Source organism: Phalaenopsis equestris, unplaced genomic scaffold, assembly GCF_001263595.1.
Source record: "Phalaenopsis equestris unplaced genomic scaffold, ASM126359v1 Scaffold000270, whole genome shotgun sequence".
Lineage (NCBI taxonomy): Eukaryota > Viridiplantae > Streptophyta > Magnoliopsida > Asparagales > Orchidaceae > Phalaenopsis > Phalaenopsis equestris.
The window spans coordinates 75,174-97,604 of NW_018164712.1; positions in this window are offsets into that span (position 1 = coordinate 75,174).

Here is a 22,431-nt window from a genome sequence, read left to right on the forward strand (position 1 = left end):
TTTCGAATTGTTATTTAGGGTGGACCATCATGTCCCCTAAGTATTGATTTGCCATATGTGCTAATTTGACCTAGCTAGGACTCAAATCTGGGCTAAAGGGGAGTTACACTGAGACTGCCTTCCAACAGGCTAGAGTTGTGCATTCACACACATAGATTATATATATATTGGTTTAAGGTGATGCTATTGTCTCCCTACATGTTTGACTAAGGAGGGGGTTACAAGGAAAAAAGAAAAATAGCTGGAGAACTTTTGATTCAAACAGGACTGATTAGTCCTCCAAAAATGCCAAACAAAAACAATTATTTGCCTAAAAATAATCCCTAGATAACATGGGGAACACAAAAAGAAAAGGAGGAGGAAAAGAAACAACAACTGAAATAAAGCAGTCACTCTTGATCTTGATTGACAATTCTGAAGTGCAGGAAATCAATCTTGTCTCCCTGCAGTAAAAACTGAAGGGTGTGGGGAGGGGAAACAGCAACAGAGGATTCCTTTAAGTTATAACCTTGTCTAGCAAGCCAATTTGCAGGCTGGTTTCCCTCTCTATAAATGAAAGTGTAGTGCAACTTTAGCTGTGAAGATATTTCTCTGATTTTTTTGATCCAATAAGTAAGGTGCTAGGGTACATGCTCCTCATCCTTCAATATATTGATTACAACAGTAGAGTCCACTTCTAACCATAAGTTGTATTTGCTAGACATTTTGGCATTTTTTAAGGCCCAATAAATAACCACAAGTTTAGTTTCAATTGCATCAACAACTAAAATGGGAATGTTAAAATATAGTATTCTTTTCCCCACGAGATTTTTGTAGACACCTGCCACACCTGCTCCTGACATATTGAAGCTTCCATCAGTATTTATCTTGATAATGTGATAATTAGGAGGTTTCCAGTAAAACCTATGAACATGAGTCTGGTCAGGTTGTCCCAAAGAGTATGAGTTAGAAATGTTCGGAAATCTTCTGAACTTAATCATCTGAACTTAATCATCTTGTGTACATAAGAAAGGCTATTTCTGACTATCTTTTCAGTTTTTGGTGTACCTTCTTCAAACTTAGCCTTGTTTCTTTCCATCCATACAAACCATGCAACACTAAGGGGTATAGATGCATAGTTCCCTTTAATCTATGTCTGCCAGCAAGTGGTAATGTTGTCCCAAGTAAAAAGATTTTTGTCAATATTCAAGTGGGACAACAGTTGGTGCCAAACAAGTTCGACAAAATTGCTATATATATTAAAAGAAAATATTTTTATTGCATTAAAGATTTAGATACAATTTTTAGATGGGGGACCTCCAACAGGTCACCCTTTAAGAGGAAAAGAAGAGGAGGTGGAGAGGAAGAGGAAACATGTGCTACAACAGTTGAGAAGCCTCTTCTAGCTAGCCAATTTGTAGGATAGTTTGCTTCCCTATATATAAGGTAAGTATGAACCATAAGTGAGGATTTAATGGAATTAATCTTTTGCAGCCATTGAGAGAGAGTCTCCAGGAGGGGGCTCCTGCACCATTTAATATCATCAGTAAGCCTGAGGAGTCCACCTCCACCCACAGGTGACTCTTATTAGACATGCAGGCTAGATTAAGAGCCCAGTAAACTGCAATCATTTCAGCCTCAAGAGCATCTTCAGCCACATAAACACTTGCCATCTTGATTCATAAAGACTCCTACCACCATTGCACCAAGATCAGAGAACCTTCCATCTGTATTCACCTTAACTAAAAGTTGGGAGGGTAGTTTCAAATGTACTTTGACTATTTTGGGCAAGGTGAAAGTTTCAGCCACTGTAATGGTGCATATTTGAGGGAAGGACTTATTTTTAACAAGTTTAAGCAGATAGGATATGCAGTTCCTAGCCACCTAGCTAGCAGTGGGTTTGCTCTCCTCAAATTTAATTTAATTTCTTACCATCCAGAGGAACCAAAAGACAATGGAATAGGACCTACCTTAGCAACAGTCTAGTTGTTCCAACAAGAGTGCAAATGATACCACTGTAAATGTAGGGTGTTCACCAGAGGTAGCTTCGTGAGCTCTCCCCAAACCTTTTGTGAGAAACAACTTTCAAAGAAAAAGTGTGTGATGGATTCTTTAGCAGACTGACATAAGCAGCATCTAGATGGGCCTCTCAGGCCTTTCATATTTAGGATGTCAACAACTGGTGCAAGTTTTAGAAAATTCTCAAGCAGAAAAAGGATATGGAAGGGGATAAAAATCTGTTCTAAATGGCGCCTCCCCTGGGCATTACATTCCAGCTATTTAGTTTGGAGTAAATGTACTTAGTGATGCTATAATTGGAGGAAGCTTGCCATCTGATTTTATTCTGCCTGATTTTATTAAACTTCACTGTAGAGATATTCAGTGCAGACGAAACCTACAGTAAAGAATTAAGTTTGGGCACAAACCATTGATCCTCTTCCCAAGCAATGAACTACCCTAAGATTGTGGTTAAGATCATTGCAACATCTCCTTTGGGCACTAATGGTCCAGCCAAAAGTGTATTTTACCTTGCCCGAGGTCCTATAAGAATATTTCATCAGCCATTCATCTAACTTTCTACATGTTTATCCAGCTTATGGAGTCACCTATCTTCTTGTTGATCAAATTTGGGTGGTTTTCTCTAAAATATTTCCCCATCATGAACTTGGCCCACAATGAATATTGTTGCCTGAGTTTTATCCAGATCTTATAGACATTCACTTGTTGCAGCTATTTCAAACCTTTAAACCCCTGTCCTCTAGCAATAATATCCCAATGAATCCATTGTCTTTGTCCCGACCACAAAAACCTTTTGAACATCCTCTCCATCTGCAATTGAGTACTTTTCTTCATGGTGTTCATTTGTAGAATATAGGAGGGGAAATTATTGAGGATGCTTTTAAGTAAGGTAATTCTACCTCCATTGGATAGAAAAGAGTGTGTTCAGTTAGAAAGTTGATCTGCTAGCTTCCCCAGGACCTCTTCATATTGAATTTGTTTGGTTCTTCCTTTGATAAGAAGAACACCTAGGTATTTAATTACGGATCTTCATGGTAAATGCCACCCCAATTTTGGGACTCACAGTCAGTGAATGAGAGATAATCAGACCAAAGGTTAAGGCACCTAAAAGGAGGATTGTTGGGGGAAGGAGGGGGAGCATCAATAAAAATTAGCAGTGTTCTATGATCAGAGCCAGCCATGCATAAATGAGTAACAGATATATGTAAAAATTGTTGAAGCAAAAGATCATTAACTAGAATCATGTTCAGCATTTCCCAAATTTGACCTCTCCTCCACGTAAAAGAGGGCCCAGTGAATCCCAAGTCAAAAAGGCTAGCTGCCTGGATGTTATCATAACAAAAAGTGAGCTTGGACAGGTATAGAGGTCTTCCTCCAATCTTCTCATCAGAGTTAGCAATATAGTTAATTTGTCAGTCATATTGGAGCCAATAGAATGAAGTACAGACCATAGTTCCAATCTGGAGGCTTTTTGGCATCCAACATAAATGAAGGTTTCACACCTAGAGTTCACATTCATAGTAATGGAAGGATGAACCAATTGAGAGTGATCCAACAACAAAATCTATGAAATTTCTTTTCTACAAAAGATCTAAATCTTATTGTTGATATTAGTGAATTGGGAGAAGCCAGGAAATTTGTTGATTAATTTTTAGGGATGTTAATGAACCATAGGTTCCAAGATAGAAATGAACCATAGTTTAAGTTTTTTAGTAAAATGAAGTAACCTTTTGAGGGATAGGGGATGATAAATCCCCCTAATGTTCCAACAAAGGAACTTAACCATGAGGAGATGGTTGTGATCTAGATCTCCCCCTTCCACTTCTGATTCTAGAGGAGGAGTTAATTCTGGTAGTGTTGATAAGAACATTTGAAGGGCCTTCCTTTAGCCTACGTAATTCTGAATTGAGCTTCTTTATTCTTTTATGTTTTTGAGTTTGCTAATCTTGGTCTAGTGACAAATTCATTTCCTTTAGCGCTCCAGGTGAGGGGGACACTTGTAATAGGGGGGCAAGTGCGAGCCACCAAAAGAATCTGTTGAGGAGTATTACTGATTTCCTTTAAAATCTCAGTATGCAGCTTCTGGGTACTAGTTAGCTGATCTGCCATTATGAAAACATCTGGGGGAGTGTGAGTTTGAATTTCAGTATGTACCCTAGTAGTAGGGGATTGTACCCTCACTTGGCTAAAGCCCATATCATCATTTTGTTCAGTGCCCGAATTATTCACAGTGGCAGCTACTAAATTTCCTTGGCTTGGACCTTTTGATATGTTTTTAGAGGGTGGATGGAGCTTGTAACACCTATCTTGGTGACAGGTTCATTTCCTTTAGAGCTCCAAGTGAGGGGGACACTAGTAATAGGGGGCAAGTGCCAGCCACCAAAAGAATCTGTTGAGGAATATTACTGATTTTCTTTAAAATCTCAGTATGCAGCTTCTAGGTATTAGTTGGCTGATCTACCATTATGAAAACATCTAGGGGAGTGGGAGTTTAAATTTCAGTATGTACCCTAGTATTAGGGGATTGTACCCCCACTTGGCTAAAGCCCATATCATCATTTTGTGCAATGACCAAATTTTTCACACTGGTAGGTACTAAATTTCCTTGGCTTGGACCTTTGGATATGTTCTTAGAGGGTGGATGGAGCCTGTAGCACCTATCTTGGGTGTGACCAAACATTATGGAGTGAGGGCAATAGTATGGGTTCTGCTCTATAACTATCTTCTACTAATGCCCCTCCTCTTCATTTCCCTGTCAGATCTCCTCTACCTTAGGTAGAATTATATCCCTTACTACTAATATTCTAGCCACAGAGGGCCTGGAGAGGTTGTATGTATGGAAATCCATCTTCAGTGGCCTTCATAAAAAAAGACCAATATTAAAAAGAACTTTGTGATTAAGTAAGTGCAAAGGCAGTCCTGGTAGTTTAAACCAAATGGGCACAATAAGAGGCTCCTTGCTATGGTCAAAATTGGGAGTCCATTTGATGATTTTTATATTCATTCCTTCCATAAGGACAATTTGTTTATAAAATAAATGAGCATAGTTTTCTTCCAAAGCTAGCTTTATCAGGATATGTCGACCATCAACCAGCCCAATCTTCCAAGCACCTGTGAATGGGAAACCTTCAAAGAATCTTCTAACAGTTTCCATCTTAGGATGTCCAAGCTACAAATTTCCAATCAAAACAATCTCGCACTCAGCCTTCAGAAAGTTCAGATCCACAACATGGTAGAAAATAGCTAGCTTACCCTCTTTAACACAGAGAGAGTTGATGAGAGGGCAAGTGTTGTTACCCAAAGCCGCATCATGAAATGCTTGGAGGAAAACAAGCAGTTCAGCCTTTATGATAGTTTCCTACCCCTTTCCCACCACCCCCCGCATAAGTAGCTTTGGTCCAGTGAGCCTTAGTATCAACATCAACTGGATTAACTTCTACCATGAAAAAAGAAGAACACCAAACCTACTGCAGAAAGACCACAGCAGTCCAGGCAATGTAACATTAACTTTGGGAGATTTTGAAGTTTTGTAGAGGCCGGGTAACCAAAAAAAACCAGCCCCACTTAAGAAACACCTGAAAGGAAACCTCCAAGAAGAGCCAAAATAGAAGACAACCCACTGACCATCGAGCTCCACCCCACCTGGCTGTCACTCTTCCTAAAGAAACCTTAGTAACATCTTTCCTAGTGGAATTGGAATGTCTTTTGTGATATTAATGGAAGGGTGCAAGAGGCTGAAAGAGTTGTGGTTCAGTTGGAGTAGAAGTTGGAACTCAATCCAGATGTTAACTCTAAAATCTTTAAGGCTAATGAAGTTTTGATGGAGCCCATCACTATGCAAGAAGAGTTCTATGCACATAAAGCTGCAAAAGTCAGATTCTGTGTAGGGGATAGAAACTCTAACTTTTTCCATGGTTGATTAATTTTAGGAGGAAATGTAATACAATCCATAAGATTCATGATACTAATGGTAGTTGGCTTTACACTGCTAAGGCTATAACTTCTAATGCAGTGGACTACTTCAATAGGATATACACTCAAACTCAAACTGTTAGACTTCCTAGTCAAAAAGAACTTTTTCTTAGGATGTGGAATAAACTAAAAATATTGATCTAGCTTTTGTACTTGATGAGAAGGAAATTTGGTCTCCTTTAGCCTTAATTGTTAGCTCAAGAGTTGCAGGTCCAGATGGTTTCACAGCAGATTTCTATAAGCATGGAATATTATCAATAAGAATGTAGTTGTGGTTGTCCCGAGCTTTTTCTGGGGTACTGATTTGCCTACCTATTTTACTTGCTCTACCGTTACCTTGATACAAAAAAAAAGCCAAACATAAATGGGAGCATTTTAGATCAATCAGCCTTACTAATGTAATGTAAAAAATTATCAGTAAGGTGCTAGCTACTAGAATTCAACTTCACCTCAATCAGCTTATAAGTGATAATTAGAATGCTTTTGTTAAAAAGAGAAGCATGGTTGGCAATGTTTTGTTGGCTCAGTAGTTGGTTTTGGATCTAGATAAATAGTGTAGAGGGGCCATTGTGATCTTCAAGTTGGACATCAAAAAAGCTTAGGACACTATACATTAGAGTTTTATTGAGGAAGTGCTGACAACCAGATGTTTCTCACCTGTTTTCATATCTCTTATCAAAATATGGCTTTCTAACAACTACCAGTCTGCCTTTCTTAATGGAAGCTCTCATGGTTTATTTAGTGCTTCAAGGGGATTCAAGCAAGGTGATCCATTGTCTCCCACAATTTTTATTCTTGCATTTGATTACCTGTATAGGCAACTTAATGAGGTGGCATCAAAGGCTCCATATTCTTTATATAGTCACAGATCCAATATGATTGATTATTAACCATCTTGCCTTTGCTGATGATGTTATTGTATTTTCTAAAGCTACTAAAGCTGCTGTTAAACTGATTCTTCAATGCTAAGAGAAGTTCCAAGATAGCTCTGGGATGCAGTTGAATTCTCAAAAATGTGTATGAGTTTTCAGCCACAAAGTTAAAACTGAGCTTAAACACTAGATTTTTTTGGCCACTAGTTTTAGAATTAATTCACTCCCTTTAAAATATTTGGGTCCCTCTCTTTTAAAAGGAAGGACTAATCAGATTTTGTTTGATCATATTGCGGAGAAGGTTCGGGATAAATTACAATGCTAGGAGAGTTCTTTTCTGTCCAATGGGGGAAGAGTCACACTTTTGAAAAGTGTGTTAGCTACCCTTCCCTCTTATTTATCCCAGATGGCTATGATGAATAAATCTACTCAATAAACTATTAAAAGAATCTTCAATTTATTTTTGTGGGCTCGTCAAAGAAACCAAACTCACTGGGTTAGTTGGAAGAAGGCCTGCCTGGAGTTCAAAAGCTTTCCTCAACTTATTCACATCAATTCATGTAAGCTTTGGATAAAATTTAGAGCACAAGATTCATTATGGACGAAGTACATGATGTAAAATACTATAAAAATATTCATCCTGTCCCTGTGTAAAGTAAAATTGGGGATTCACAAATTTGGATCAATATGCTGAAGGTCAAAAATGAGGCAAAAAATATCTTCATTTCGGAAGTGGGGGAAGAAAAAGTGAAATTTTGGGTGGCCAATTGGATGTCAGAGGGTGTATTGGCTCCTAGCTACCCTTCAGTTCCTGAAGAAAATGTACAAGTGGTAGACTTTTGATTAGATGGGGGTTGGAATTTCTTAGCTTTACAAAACTGTGTGACTCTTCTCAGTTATCAAGTATCCAAAAAATCTTAATCGTTCCATCTAAGAAGGATAGAGTGTTGGTGAAAAATATTCATTCACAAACTTTGGCAGCCTTTATTGGGGACACTTATTTCCCTCAGCAGGTGGTCAGATGGGGTTCAAGGCTGTGGTGTAGATTTCTTTCACCATCAATGTTCTTTTTTTGTTGGAGGCTATTCCACAAGCTTCTTCCCACAAATGACATATTAAAATTGAAAGGCTTGAGGGGGCCCTCTTGGTGTGTATTATGCAAGAAGGAGGCTGAATCACTGAACCATCTGTTTTTTAAGTGTGTGGCTATGCAACATGTATGGAGGTGTATCCTGTCCAAGGTTAAGATATCTACTCAAAAGCTGTCTTGGGAGGAGTTCTTTCAATGCTGGGAATAATGGCTAGAATGTAATGTTTTTGTGGTGCCTTGCATTGTAGCATGGTTTGTGTGGATGGATAGAAATAATATAAAATTTGAGAAAGCTAATCTGAAGGTTAATGGGATTGCTCACAACTGCTTTGCTTATATTCTAAAACTAACTAAGTTTAAGAAATTTCTTGATATTTTGTCTCTAGGTTCACATAGAGTTTCCATTCCTCTCAAGCCTTCTCTTATTGGTTGGCACTCTCCCCCTAAGGGATGGGTTAAAGTGAATAAAGATGGAAATTTCTTAGCTCCACATGCTGTTATGGGGGGCAGTTTTCAGGGACTGCAATGGGGACTGCATGCACTTTTTTCATTCTCATGCTTCGGCAAAAGATCCATTGGAAGCTCAAACTCAGGATATCTACTGATCTATGTGGTTAGAAAGAAGGTGTGGTATGAGGAAGCTCTAGGTGGAATCAGACTCTCTCATCTTAATCTATATATTAAATGATCTTAGTGGCTGTCCTTGGCATCTTGTGTATTGGACTGCTGGCATCCAGAACTTAGGGTTGGGGAATCATCTTATTTTTTCCCACATTTCTAGAGAGGGTAATAGAGCTGTTAATTGGTTGGCAAGAATTGGGCTTCACTCTGAAAATACTCTCATAAGCAAGACTGCACCTCCCCCACTGGAGTTCCTATTGTATGGAGATCTTCTACCTCTTCTATTTATTAGATGTCACTTTGTTTAGGTAGTTTTGATTTGGATGCCCTGTAGTTTGTTAGGGGCCCTTAGCTATTATTGTAATTTTGTGTTTGTTAATGAAGTTGGAGTAGCTTTTGCTCCTTCTATATATATATATATTTGTATGTATGTATGTATATTGTTGTATTGGCAAAAAATATGAACCTTCACTAAATCAGAGGATGAAGTTACAATTCTGAGAAGGGGGTGGGCCATTAAAAAGATCCCCTTGCAACAAAAAAATAAAAGGAGGAATGAAAAAAGACTTAGATTTTCCATGAGAGGAGGCCAGCCATCCATCAAACTTTACAACCCATCGCCGCCACCGCTGTCGACCACCTTTACTTTTTTTTATTTTTTTTTTAGCATTAGTTTGTAATGTGAGAAAAGGAAGTGAATTCAAAGGAACTTCAAGATATTTGGTGGAGAGATTTTGAGATAAGTGTTTATCGTTGTATCTATACTTGGTTTTATTTTAGATTTCTTGTTTATGTGCATGATTTCTACTTTAAACTCATGTGTGGTTGTGTTTTCTCCATGAATTTAGAGTAGTATTAAACTTCAAGATGAATTCATGTGTGGTTGTGTTTTCTCCATGAATTCATATTAAATATTTAAAGGAAGTTGTGTGAAGTAGTGTGAAGTGTGAAGTATTAAACTTCAATGTTGGAAGAAGTTATGATGTCTTGAAATCTTGCACTTCATTTACTTCTTGATTTGGCCAATTAAGATGATAATACGTGTTATGAGATTATGTAAGATCCGAGATGGTATTGTCTCAGTCAACAAATGGTTAGAATCACATATTGATTTCATGAATGAGAATGTAGTTCATTGGGTTGAGTGCAAATAAATAGAAAAATATATTTTAAAGGGTGTAGAATTAGAGGACATTAGAGTGACAGGCTAAAGCCCTTAATTTGATTTATAGTTTTAGGTTTTGATACGAGTGTTAGCCCCGAGGTGGAGGGAAAAGAGGGACCTCTTGAGTGAGAGCTAGTAGTTTCCTTGCCTAGCCGGTCTTCAAGGCTATTCAAATTATAGATAAGTCAATGTTGTTTATAGCATCTCTAGTAAGAATAAAGAATTTTATTGCTCCAATTTGGCACAACACATTTAGCATACTTCCACAATATAATTTCTATATTTATTACTAATTCATGATAAGGAAAAAGATATTTTATTTGTATTGCCTCCATTTTGGAAGTATTTTAGTTAAGTTAATTAGTTGCTTACTTTATTTTCAATGATAAAAAAAGAATCAAAATTTCATTCCTATTTTAGAATCTTAAGTTTATGTAGGAATATATTGCTAAGTAAAATTTTATTATCTAAAATTAGTCCTCCCTGTGAGATTGATATTTGAGACTTAATCAGAGAGTTTTATATTACTTGATAACGATACGTGTAATTGTGCAGTATCCCATATTGAAATATTATAATTGCATTCTTATTTGCTTCATAGTGAAAGATTTACCTACCTCTTGCTTTGGATCAAGTTTTTGGCTTTGTTGCAAAGTAAGAATATCTATTAAGAAAATTTATTGCATACATCTCATTTTACATCTATATATATATAGAATCAGGATCAAGTTTTTGGTGTCGTTACCGGAGAGGAAGAGAAATATAATAGTAATTTGCAAAAATATTTTTAAAAGAAGTTTTTTTAGAAAGCAAAATTTTTAGAAAGTCTTATTTAAACATTTTATTTTATTTTAGGAATTTTGTAGTGTCGTATATATATAAAGTTCTTGTTTGTGTGTTTTTGTGTGTTTTTATTTTTCATTGTTTGTGTGTTTTTATTTTTCACTTTATTTTATTTTGTTTTATGTGTTTTATAGTAATGTATGCGTAGTTCAGGTTCCGCAAGGCTTGTACCTTACAATTCTGAATTAGAAAGAAATATTATAAAAAATAAAAAAATAAAAATTAATGTGAAATTTCAAGAAATGGCAAAACAAAATAATCAAAATGTAAATAATCAAAATGTTGAATAATCAAAATGTTGAAGAGTTTAGACCTTTAATAGATTATGCAAACCCTACGGTGGATGAACTTCATTGTTGTATTCAAAAACCCACTGTAATGGCTAATTAATTTGACCTTAAACCTGTTATTATCCAAAAGGTTATCCAAAACCTGTTATTATCCAAAAGGGTATCAAATAATCAGTTTGGGGGAGCACCAACTCAAGAACCACATTTACATCTTACCAATTTTCTAGAATTGTGTACTATATTTAAAAATGGTGATGTATCAGATGATGCTAAAAGACTTAGATTATTTTTTTTCTCACCAAGGGATAAGGCTAAGATATGGTTACATTCGTTAGCATCAGAATCTATCAGAATCTGGAGTGATTTAGCACAGAAATTCCTTACTAAATATTTTCCACCATAAAAAGCTGCAAAGCTTATAAATGATATTACATCTTCTTATCAGTTTGAAAGGGAATCTATTTACGAAGCATGGGTATGATTTAAATAACTTATAAGAAAGTGTCCACACCATGTTATATCAGATTGGATATTAATTCAAACTTATTATAATGGATTAGCTGGATCTTTTAGATCTATTATCGATGCTGCTGGTGGTGGTTCATTGAAGTCAAAACCATTCAATGACCCTTATGCTTTAATAGAAGAGATGGCAACAAACAATTTTCAATGGCCTTCTGAAAGGGTAAATCTCAGGAAAGTAGCTAATATTCAGGAAATTTACGCTTTTGCCATTCAAGAAAATCAAATTGGAGCAATTTCAAGGAAGTTAGACCAACTTGGAATGAATTTTTCTCAACCAATTCCTATGATTGAAGAGAATTGATTACGCCAAATGGTAGATTCTCAAGTATCATTAGAAAATTTGAATGTCATAAATAATAAGCAGAATAACCCATATTCAAATTATTATAGCCTAGGTGGGAAGAACCATCCCAACTTTAATTGGAACAATGCTTCAGGTGGTAATAATCAACAATGGGGGAACAATCAATTGAACCCATTGGGAAACTGGAACAATCATGGGAATAGTAATTATAAACCTACTTATCCTCCAAATTTTAACAGTAATCCATAATTTAAAGAGAATAAGTTATCTATAGAAGAAGTGGTGTTGGAAATGAGAAATCAGTTACAAAGTCAAGGAGCTATAATTAGAAATATTGAGAATCAATTGGGACAAATAGAAACTTCATTAAGTACTAAATGCAAATGAACACTTCCTAATAATACATAGATTATTCTGAAAGACCAAAATAAAGAGTAAGTAAAAGCCATTCAACTCAAAAGTGGAAGAGAATTGGAAGGTAAAGTTCAAAAAGAGACTGATGTGGAGAGAGAAGAGATTGAAGAAACAAAAGAGGACGCTCTGAAAGTTTTAGAGAGACCTATTTCTCCACTTAAAGTTGATTTGAAAAAACCACCAACTCCATTTCCTCAGAGGCTTTGACAACAAAGGCTGGATAAGCAATTTTCAAAATTTTTGGAAATTTTAAGAAGCTTATAATTAATATTCCATTTGTTGAAGCTCTAGAACAAATGCCAGGCTGTGTGAAGTTTATGAGGGATATTCTTATCAGAAAAATGATGTTTGATGATAATGAGAGTGTTGCACTGAGTGAGGAGTGCATTGCTGCTATAATTCAGAAAAACCTTCCTAAAAAGCTTAAAGATCCTAATAGCTTTACAATTCCATGTGCAATAGAAGACATATTTTATGGGAAAGCTTTATGTGATTTAGGAGCATGCATCAACCTTATGTCATTATCATTATTTAAGAGATTTAGATTGGGAGAAATAACCCCTATTACTGTAACTCTTCAGTTAGCAGATCGTTCAATAACCTATCCTAAAGGAGTTATAGAAGATGTCCTAGTGAAAGTGGATCAATTTATCTTTCCTGTTGATTTTATTGTGCTCCACATGGAGGAAGATAAGAAGATACCTATCATTTTAGGGAGACCTTTCCTAGCCACAGGAATAAAAATGATAGATATACAGAAAGGAGAATTAACTATGTGCGTCAATGATCAAACAGTCACATTTAATATTTCTAAATCAATGAAATACCCTGCAAAATGTAAAGATGAAGAATAATATAGAATGTATGTTATAAGATATTTAAGTAAATGCCATTTTAAAACAAATGAAGAGAAATCTGAGATGAAAGAGTTGGAACATGAGTTAGAAGAGGAATTAGATCAGTATGAAGATTTAGATGAGGAATATTCAAACTATGTTCGAGAAAGTTTTGAAGTTTTGGACACAACAAAAAAAGATACATCCTTTTGTCCATCAATTGAAAAACTTCGTGAGCTTGAGTTGAAGTTGCTTCCTGAACATTTGAAATATGTCTTTTTAGGTGATTCCTCTACATTACCCATCATAATTTTCTCAAAATTAACTGCAGAAGAAGAAGAGAGTTTGATGAAAATCTTAAAGAGTTATAAGAAAGCCTTTGGATGGATAATTGCTAATATAAAAGGAATCATTCCTTCAATTTGTATGTATAGAATTCAAATGGAAGAGAACTACAAACCAAGAGCTGATTATCAAAGAAGATTAAATCATATTATGAAAGAAGTTGTTAAGAAAGAAATTCTAATTAAGAAAGAGTTAAGAAAGAAATTCTAAAGTAGTTAGATGCTGAAATTATCTACCTTATTTCAGCTTGTGTATGGGTTAGTCCACTTCACTGTGTTCTTAAGAAAAAAGTAGTGACTGTGAATTTGAATGAACGTAATGAGTTAATATCAATAGAAATGTCACGGGATGGCAAACAAGCATTGATTATAAAAAATTAAACCTCGCCATTTGGAAAGATCATTTTCTACTACACTTTCTTGATCAAATGCTGGATATACTAGCTAGGCATAAGTACTTTTTGTTTTCTGGATGGATATACTATTTATCGCCAAATATAAATAGCTCCTGAGGATCAAGATAAAATAACTTTTACAAGTTCTTATGGTACATTTACTTTTAGAAGAATGCCCTTTTGTTTATGTAATACATCTGCTACATTTCAAAATTGCATGATGGTTATTTTTTAGGATTTAATTGAAAAAAGAATTGAAGTTTTTATGGATGATTTTTTAGTGTTTGGAAAGTTATTTGAATCATGTTTAGAACAGTTTAGAACATCGAATCATGTTTAGAACATCTATCAAAAGTTTTTAAGCGCTGTAAAGAAACAAATTTAGTCCCTAATTGGGAAAATGTCAATTTATAGTAGTAAGAGGAATAGCTTTGGGAGATCAAATTTCAGAAAAGGGTATGGAAAAGGAAAATGGTATAAAAGTAGATCCTGCCAAAATTCAAGTGATCACTAATTTACCCTACCCAACAAGTGTGAAATAAATTAGGATTTTTTTAGGACATGCTAGATTCTACAGGCGATATATTAAAGACTTTTCAAAATTTGCTAAGCCTCTATGACAATTACTTGAAAAAGATGCAATTTTTAATTTTGATGAAGAGTGCCTAAAACCTTTTGAATTATTAAGAGAAAAATTAGTCAGTACACCAATTATTATTTCATCAGATTGGAAAAACCTATTGAATTAATATGTGATGCTAGTGATTATACTATTGGAGTTCTTTTAGGACAGAAGTATGATATGATTTTCAAAGTTATCTACTATGCTAGTAGAACTCTTATTGAAGCTCAAATTAATTATACCACAACTGAGAAAGAGTTATTAGTAGTATATGCTTTTGATAAAATTAGATCATACTTAATTGGAACTAAATGTATAATGCATAACAGACCATTCTACTATTTTGTATTTATTGAAAAAGAAGGATGCAAAACAAAGATAGATAAGATGGGTTCTGCTATTTCAAGAATTTAACTTTGAAATAGTTGATAGGAGGCGAGCTGAGAATCAAACTGTTGATCATTTTTCCAGGGTTGAATTAGAAAAATCACTCTATTTTGAATAAGAAATTAATGAATATTTTCCAAATAAAGAATTGTTCAATGTTAACGAGTGGTGTGTTCTATGGTATGTCGATATTGTGAACTTCATTGTTAGTGATATTATACCATATGGATTGACATACCAACATATAAGTAAACTATTATCTGAGGCTAGACTTATTTTTGGGATGACCTATTTCTACAAATACAATGAAAGGATCTTATTATTCGAGGATGTGTGTCATTAGAAGAAACTTATGAAATTATCAAAAAATGTCTTAATTCTGATTCTGGGGGACAATTTGGTGTTGATAAAACATCATACAAAATTTTACAATCTGGATTTTATTGGCCTAAAATCTTTAGAGATGTTAATTCTTATGTCAAAACTTGTGATTGATGTCAACGACTAAGCAATATTTCTAGGAGGAATGAGATGTCCCTCATTTATACGTTAGAAGTTTAGATATTTGATGTTTGGGGATTATATCTCATAGGACCATTTATACCATCTTTTAGAAATTTATATATATTGTTAGTAGTATATTATGTATCCAATGGATAGAAGTTCTCACTTTACCTCGATGTGATGCTAAAAGTGTTGCAAAGTTTTTAAAAATAAATATATTTTGTAGATTTGGGATGCCGAGAATAATCATAACTGACCAGGGAAGTCATTTCAGAAATGTAATAATGGAGAAATTATTAAATAAATATCATATTATGTATAGAATTACTAAGTATCCAAATGTGAAACTAAAAGAATTTTAGAAAAATCTGTAAATCCAACTAAAATGGATTGGTCGACTAAACTTGACTATACTTTGTTGGCTTATAGGACTGCATATAAAACTCCTATAGGAATGTCCCCATATAGGCTAATATTTAGGAAAGCATGTGACTTACCAGTTGAACTTGAGCATAAAGCATATTGGGCAATTTAAGAATTTAATTACAATTTGAAACATGCTGGTGAGAAATGGATATTGCAATTAAATGAGCTTGAAGAGATAAGGAATGGATCTTATGAAAGTACTAGGATTTATAAAGAAAAGATGAAGTTGTGGCATGATCGGAGGATTCTTACTAAAAATCTTCAGCCATGGAAACAAGTTTTACTTTATAATTTAAGGTTAAGGTTATTTCTTTGCAAACTTAAGTCCATGTGGATGAGCCCATTTATTGTGATGAAAGTTTATTCCTATGGAGCTATGGATATCAAAGATCCTAAAACATATAAAATATTCAAAGTGAATGGTCACAGACTAAAATCTTAGTTTTAGGTGACCAACTTAAATTAAATGATTTTTTGATCTTGGGTCAACCAGAATAAACAATGGTTATGTTGGGCTAACGACGTTAAACCAAGTACTTTGTGAGAGGCACATTAAAGTTATTTGTGTGTTTGTTTTTATTTTTATGTTGTTGTGTGCGATTTAGAAACTTATGATAGTATTTTGAATATATATTGAGTTAGTGATTATTCTAAAACATTAAAATATGACTTAGACATGTCAGAATGAATATTTGAACGTTAAGTTGATCTGTCCTAAATTGAGCACTGGCGCTGAAGCGCCAAGATCCGGCGCTTAAGTGCGATAGTTAAAAAACATGTCCGAATTTGGTTTCTAGAAGTTCTGACTGTGAATTGGTTGGCTTGAACATGTGGGAGCAATTCTAGGATGTGCTTAAGAGTTATGGAGGAGGCTTAGAACCTATAAATAGAAGGGAATAAAGAGAAATTTCACCACACCTTCATTTAACCCTTAAATTCTAAGGGAAAAGAGAGAATTTTTCAAAAAATGTCTTCTTGGGAGAGTGAATTGAAGAAGAATGAGGAAGCAATGAGAAAAAAATTTATTAGTCCATGCCCAAGAGTTATACAATAGTTTCCTTGTCGTTAATATCGAAGAAATAGCATAGAAAGTCACTAAAATTGAGGTTAACGTAGCTTCAATTGAAGGGAAGGTGATGGAAGTTAACGCACATATGGATCATATAGGATGGCAATATAAGATGTAGTTTAGCAATACCAATTTTATAGAAGAAGCGGAAAAAGCAATGTATCTGAAGAATAAGTGGATTGAAGAAGATTCAACCAGAGTTATTAATCATTATTTGTTCTTCAGATATACATTCCAAATGTTGAAGGAGGGACTAACGATAGGCTAGAATTTGTTCCATCGACTAGGGAATGGAGTTAAGTTATGATTTAGATTTACTATTTTTAGTGTTAGTTTAATGTTAAGTATTTGATGTGTGTTTTATGTTATCAAGATTTAGTATTTTGTTTAAGAATTTTCTCATCCGAGACTATTTGCATTTAGAACCTATGTATTTGAAATTGTTTGTAATCATTTGTAAATTAATATAAATGTTTTTTTTTTGTGTGAAATTATGTGTTATTTAGTGTTGAATTGAATTACTTTAAATTGGTGAATTTTGAGTCAATGAAGAGATAAGAGGAGAGAAAATAGTTATTAGAGTGTTTTGGGACCATAGAGGGTTGGTTGACTTAAGCTAGGAGTGAATTTCACTAAAATAAAAAAAAAATCAAAATTTGTACACTGGCACCTACACGCCAAAACCAATGCTTAGGCACTGCCTAAACTAAAAGACTGGTGCCCAAGCGCCGAACCATTCACACTTAAGCGCCGGTTCACAAAAATCGGTTCGCGTACGGTTTTAAGGGAATTTTTGGGCAAAAGAACACCATTATCACACCTCTCTTCATCTCCTACTTTCAGTTTTTGCAATTTGGAGAGCTAGGGCATCACCTATTTTGAAGATTTCTTGGTTGATTCAAGCCAATTTTGTTAGATTTGATCTTCCTGAGGTAAGAGCTTCACTTATATGCAAAAAATTTTTTATTTTTACCATGTATTTTGAGTGCATCATGAGCTACCCAAAAATCACTATTCATGGTGAAAATCTGAAAAAAATTGATGGATAATGCATAATTTTTTTAGTTTAAACTTCTAGGAGTTGAGTTTAGTGATTTGGAGTTGATTGTGAAATTTATTGTAAATTTTTTACATTTTTTTAGAAAATGGCATCAAGAATGAAGAGAAGCAAGGGAAAAGCATCATTTGATTCAAGTAAATTTGTTAGTTCAAGTGCTAAGGATCGGTATGGCGATGCGCTACGTTCGAGGAAATTAATTATTGAGCGATGTTACAAAAGTCTGGGAGGAGCTGTAGAAGAGTTGATTGTTAGCTGCCAGTGGGAGCGATTCTGTTATTTTTTTGCTGTCATCGTGATTTTTGTGGTACGAGAGTTCTATGGTAATCTCTCAGAGGCTGATGAAGGAGTCATAGTGAGGGGGAAGATAGTATTTACTTCTCCTGAGGAGTTAGATATGACTGAAGGGGAAGATACGAGAGTTCTAAGATAATCAGTTTTATCACTTGCCCCCCGAGTACTTTGTCTTTTCATTCAAACCATAGTCCTACTGAATAGGAGCTAGATGAGATTATATCATCTTTGACTGTTGGGAGAGGATTATGGAAAATTACAAATGAAATAAGAGTAAACTTTTCTACTTGAAAGTTGGATGCCACTGCCAAGGCAAGACATTATTTTATTTATGCTTGTCTACTGCCTAGAAATCATTTTAGTGAAGTGGCTCGAGAGAGAGCTACTTTGGACTACTGTATTTAGCAGTCAAAGCCAATTGATATTACAAAATTGATTTATGGAGTTATTATCAGTTCATCTGCTGCTACTACTACTGCAAGTTTGGAATTTGTATCCTTGATCTTTTCATTATGCAAGCATGCTGGTGTTAGATATGACAATTGGGAAGAGATCTTACAGCCACTGAGCCCATTACCAGTGTGAATGTGAAGACTTATTCACATCATTCTATTTTTGGTTGGAAGGGTGGATTCTCTAGTAGTTCTGTTGCCTCTACTTCACGGCCTCTACTTGACATGCTTCTACATCACGAGGTAAGACTTCTGGATCTGATTCCCACTCTGAGTTATTACAGAGGATTTTGGAAAACGTCAACATCACCACAGATAAGATATTAAATTTAGAGCATTTTGTGGAGCATATAGATGGGTATATGAAGAGACAAAGTGATTATGAGGAGGAATAGAACTTAGCTATGGAGCATCTCAACAGAGGTAATCAGAATGTGGTATTTCATGAGTGCCCTAGATATCCATCATATGAGCCTACTGCTGCTTGAAGTAGTGATGATAGTGATGAGGAAGAGGGTGATGATTAGTTTGGATCTTTACTTCAGTTTTTTGTTTTTAGTTTTTATAATGTTATGAACTGTTGTTGGTATTAGTATTTTGTACTTTCTGTTATGTTTTTAGTTGTGATTGTAAAGACTTCTAGTTTTTATTATGTTGTGTTTTTTTTCATACACCTACTCTGATGTATTTGTGTTTAGTGAGTAGTTAGTATGTGTGGTAGTAATTTTTTTAATTGTGTTGTTGTATTTAGTTAGTATTTATTGAACTTAATTCTGGAATCTTAGGAAGGTTTAAAATTTAGCTAACTTGCTACTTAAAGCTGCATATTCAAAATTTTCAATGTACTACCAATTTTTTTTCTTTATGTTGTAGTCATGTATGTTTGTTAGTGTGTTTATTTGCTTTTATGTTATACTCGACTGCATAGAATTCTGATAAATCTATGTATTTTAAGTAAAGTAATATTTGATCAATTAAATTCTTACTCATGTTTTTTAATTTTTTTACTAGCATATTTAGGATCTAAAAGGCATGTTATAATTAATTTTCATTCTTGTTTATTTATATATGATGCTAAAATGTTTTATATCTATTAAAAATTTAAGTTTGGGGGGATGAAAAATTTTAAAGGAACTTAAAAGTTTATTTGTTCTCAAATGTATTTTAAATAAATTTGCTTTTGATTTGAAAAATGATTATATATATGAAGTTATATCAGGGAAGTAAAATTTTGATTTTAGAAATGAGTAAGAGAATTTATTTAAAATTTATAGTAATGAAGAAAAAACTAAAGTTAAAATTTTTAGTGGAGAAAATGCTAAGTATTTTGAACCTATCTTTAATAGAAAAAATTGTATTTTTTCTTTGTATTTTTTCAAAAGTTAGACATTTAGACCTTCTATTTTCAAAACTTAAATTTCTTTTATTGAAATTAATTTTCAAAACTATTATTATACTTTTAAGTAAAAGAAACATGTCAACTCTTTGCTTTAGGAAAGAAAGAGTGGAATTTAAAACCATTAAAGGCCTATCCAGATATAGTAATCCTTGCCTTGCCTCTAATCCTTGCCTCAAAAAGAAAAGAAAAAGAAAAAGAAAGAAAAAAGAAAATGAAAAAAAAAATTGAAAAAGGGAGGAGAAGCTTGAGGATTAGTGCCTAATCAAAAATTTCTTTCCATATCTGATCTTATAAAAGTATAAAACTTGTGAAATTATTACGCTTAAGAATATAATATAGTGAGTAAAATTATGCTTAATAAAAATCTTTAAGTGGACATGATAAATTGCCTAAACTCAATATGTAAAAATTCTACAATATTTTTTAATTAGATAGGAACTCATATTTTCATATTTCTTAACATTAAAATTTTCTAAAATTTAAGTTGGTCTCATGTACTGATATTTTTTTCTGAATTTGACTACTATATTTCTACATCAAAATTTTGGTAACTTCTAAAGAAACTCATATACATTATCTACTTATGTTGGTTTTTAAAGATTGAAAGGTCACTTAATGATAAGTAACAACTTAAGTTTGGGGGATTTTGAGACACCTAAAATATATAGTGTTTTTATAGACCTTTTTACATCTATTTTTGATATATTGTGCTTTAATGAAAATTATTAGCTTATTTTTCTTTTAGCTACAATAAAATGGATGAAAAATGCTAAAAGGAGTGAAAAATGGTCAACTTTGGAGCAAAAATGAAGAAATTGCAAAATTGAATTGGGGAGTCTAAGCACCCGATCTAGCGCCTAACTGCTAGAGGCGCCGCACTTAAGCGCCAGAAGTAGTTACTTGATGAATTTAATTTGAGCGGGTTTTTGAAGAGGTGTTTGAATCAACCCTTGGTAAAAATGTGGGAAATAGCCTATTGACACAAAAATTCATTCAATTGGCTTATGAGGAGGCAACTTCTAGAAGTTTCATTGAATGGAGACACCTTTTTGAAGAGACACTAGGGCACCCCTTGGATTTTTATAAGAAAATACTTAGATTTTCCAAGAGAGGAGGCCATCCATCCATCAAACCTTACAGCTCATCGTCGTCGCCGTCGCCGGCCACCTTCACTTAATTTTATTTTATTTTTATTGTGAGATAAGGAAGAGAATTCAAAGGAACTTCAAGATATTAGGTGGAGATATATTTAGATTAGTGTTTATTTTTATATCTACACTTGGTTTTGATTTAGTTTTCTAGTTTGTGTCCATGATTTCTACTTTTAAACTCATGTGTGGTTGTGTTTTCTCCATGAATTCTGAGTAGTTTCTTTATCTTTGTTGTTAGCATGATAACTAATTAAATATCTAAGGGAAGTTGTGTGAAGTATTAGACTTCAATGATAGAAGTTGTGATGATTTGAAACCTTGCACTTCATTTGCTTCTTGATTTGGCCAAATAAGATGTTAATACCTTGTGTGAGAACATGTAAGATCTGAGATGGTATAATCTCAGTAAACAAATGGTTAGAATCATATATTGATTTCATGAATGAGAATGTAGTTTATGGGGTTGAGTGTAAAAAAATAGGGAAATATATTTTAAATGGTGTAGAAATAGAGAACTTTAGAGTGACAGACTAAAGCTCCTATTTTGATTTCTACTTTTAGGTTTTTATACGAGATGTTAGCCCCTTGGTGGAGAAAGAAGAGGGAACTCTAGAGTGAGAGTTAGTATCTTCCCCACCTAGCCGGTCTTCGGACTATTCAAACTATAGATTAGCAAAAGTTTTTTATAGATACTCTAGTAAGGGTAATGAATATTATTGCTCCTATTTGGCACAACAAATTTAGCATACTTTCACGACATAATTTCTATATTTATCACTGATTCATGATAAGAAAAAGATAATTTAATTATATTGCCTTCATCTTGCAAGTATTTTAGTTAAGTTAATTAGTTGCTTACTTTATTTTCAATTATCAAAAAAATTACAAAAAAAATCTAACTTTCATTCTTGTTTTAGCCTCTTAAGTTTAAGTAAGAATATAATGCTAAGTAAAACTTAGTTATCTAAAATTAGTCCTCCATGTGGGATCAATATAGGACACTTAATCAGAAAGTTCTACAATATTTGATAACGATATGTATACTTGCGTTATATCCCATATTGAAATATTATAACTACATTCTTATTTGCTTCATAGTGAAAGATTTACCTAGCTCTTGCTTTAGTCAAGTTTTTTGATTTGTTTCAAATTAAGAATATCTATTAAGGAAATTAATTGCATACATTGCATTTTACTTCTATCTATATACCAAATGAGGGTCACTCCCCCAAAACTTTATGGGAGAACTAAATTTCAAAAAATTGGTGTGTAGAAGAATCATTTGCTACCTTGCAGAGCCGACATCTAGAAGGTCCCCTTATCCCTTTTAATTTAGGACTATCATCAGTAGGAAATAATTTATGAAGAATTCTCTAGCAAAAAAAGGACATAGAGGGTGTT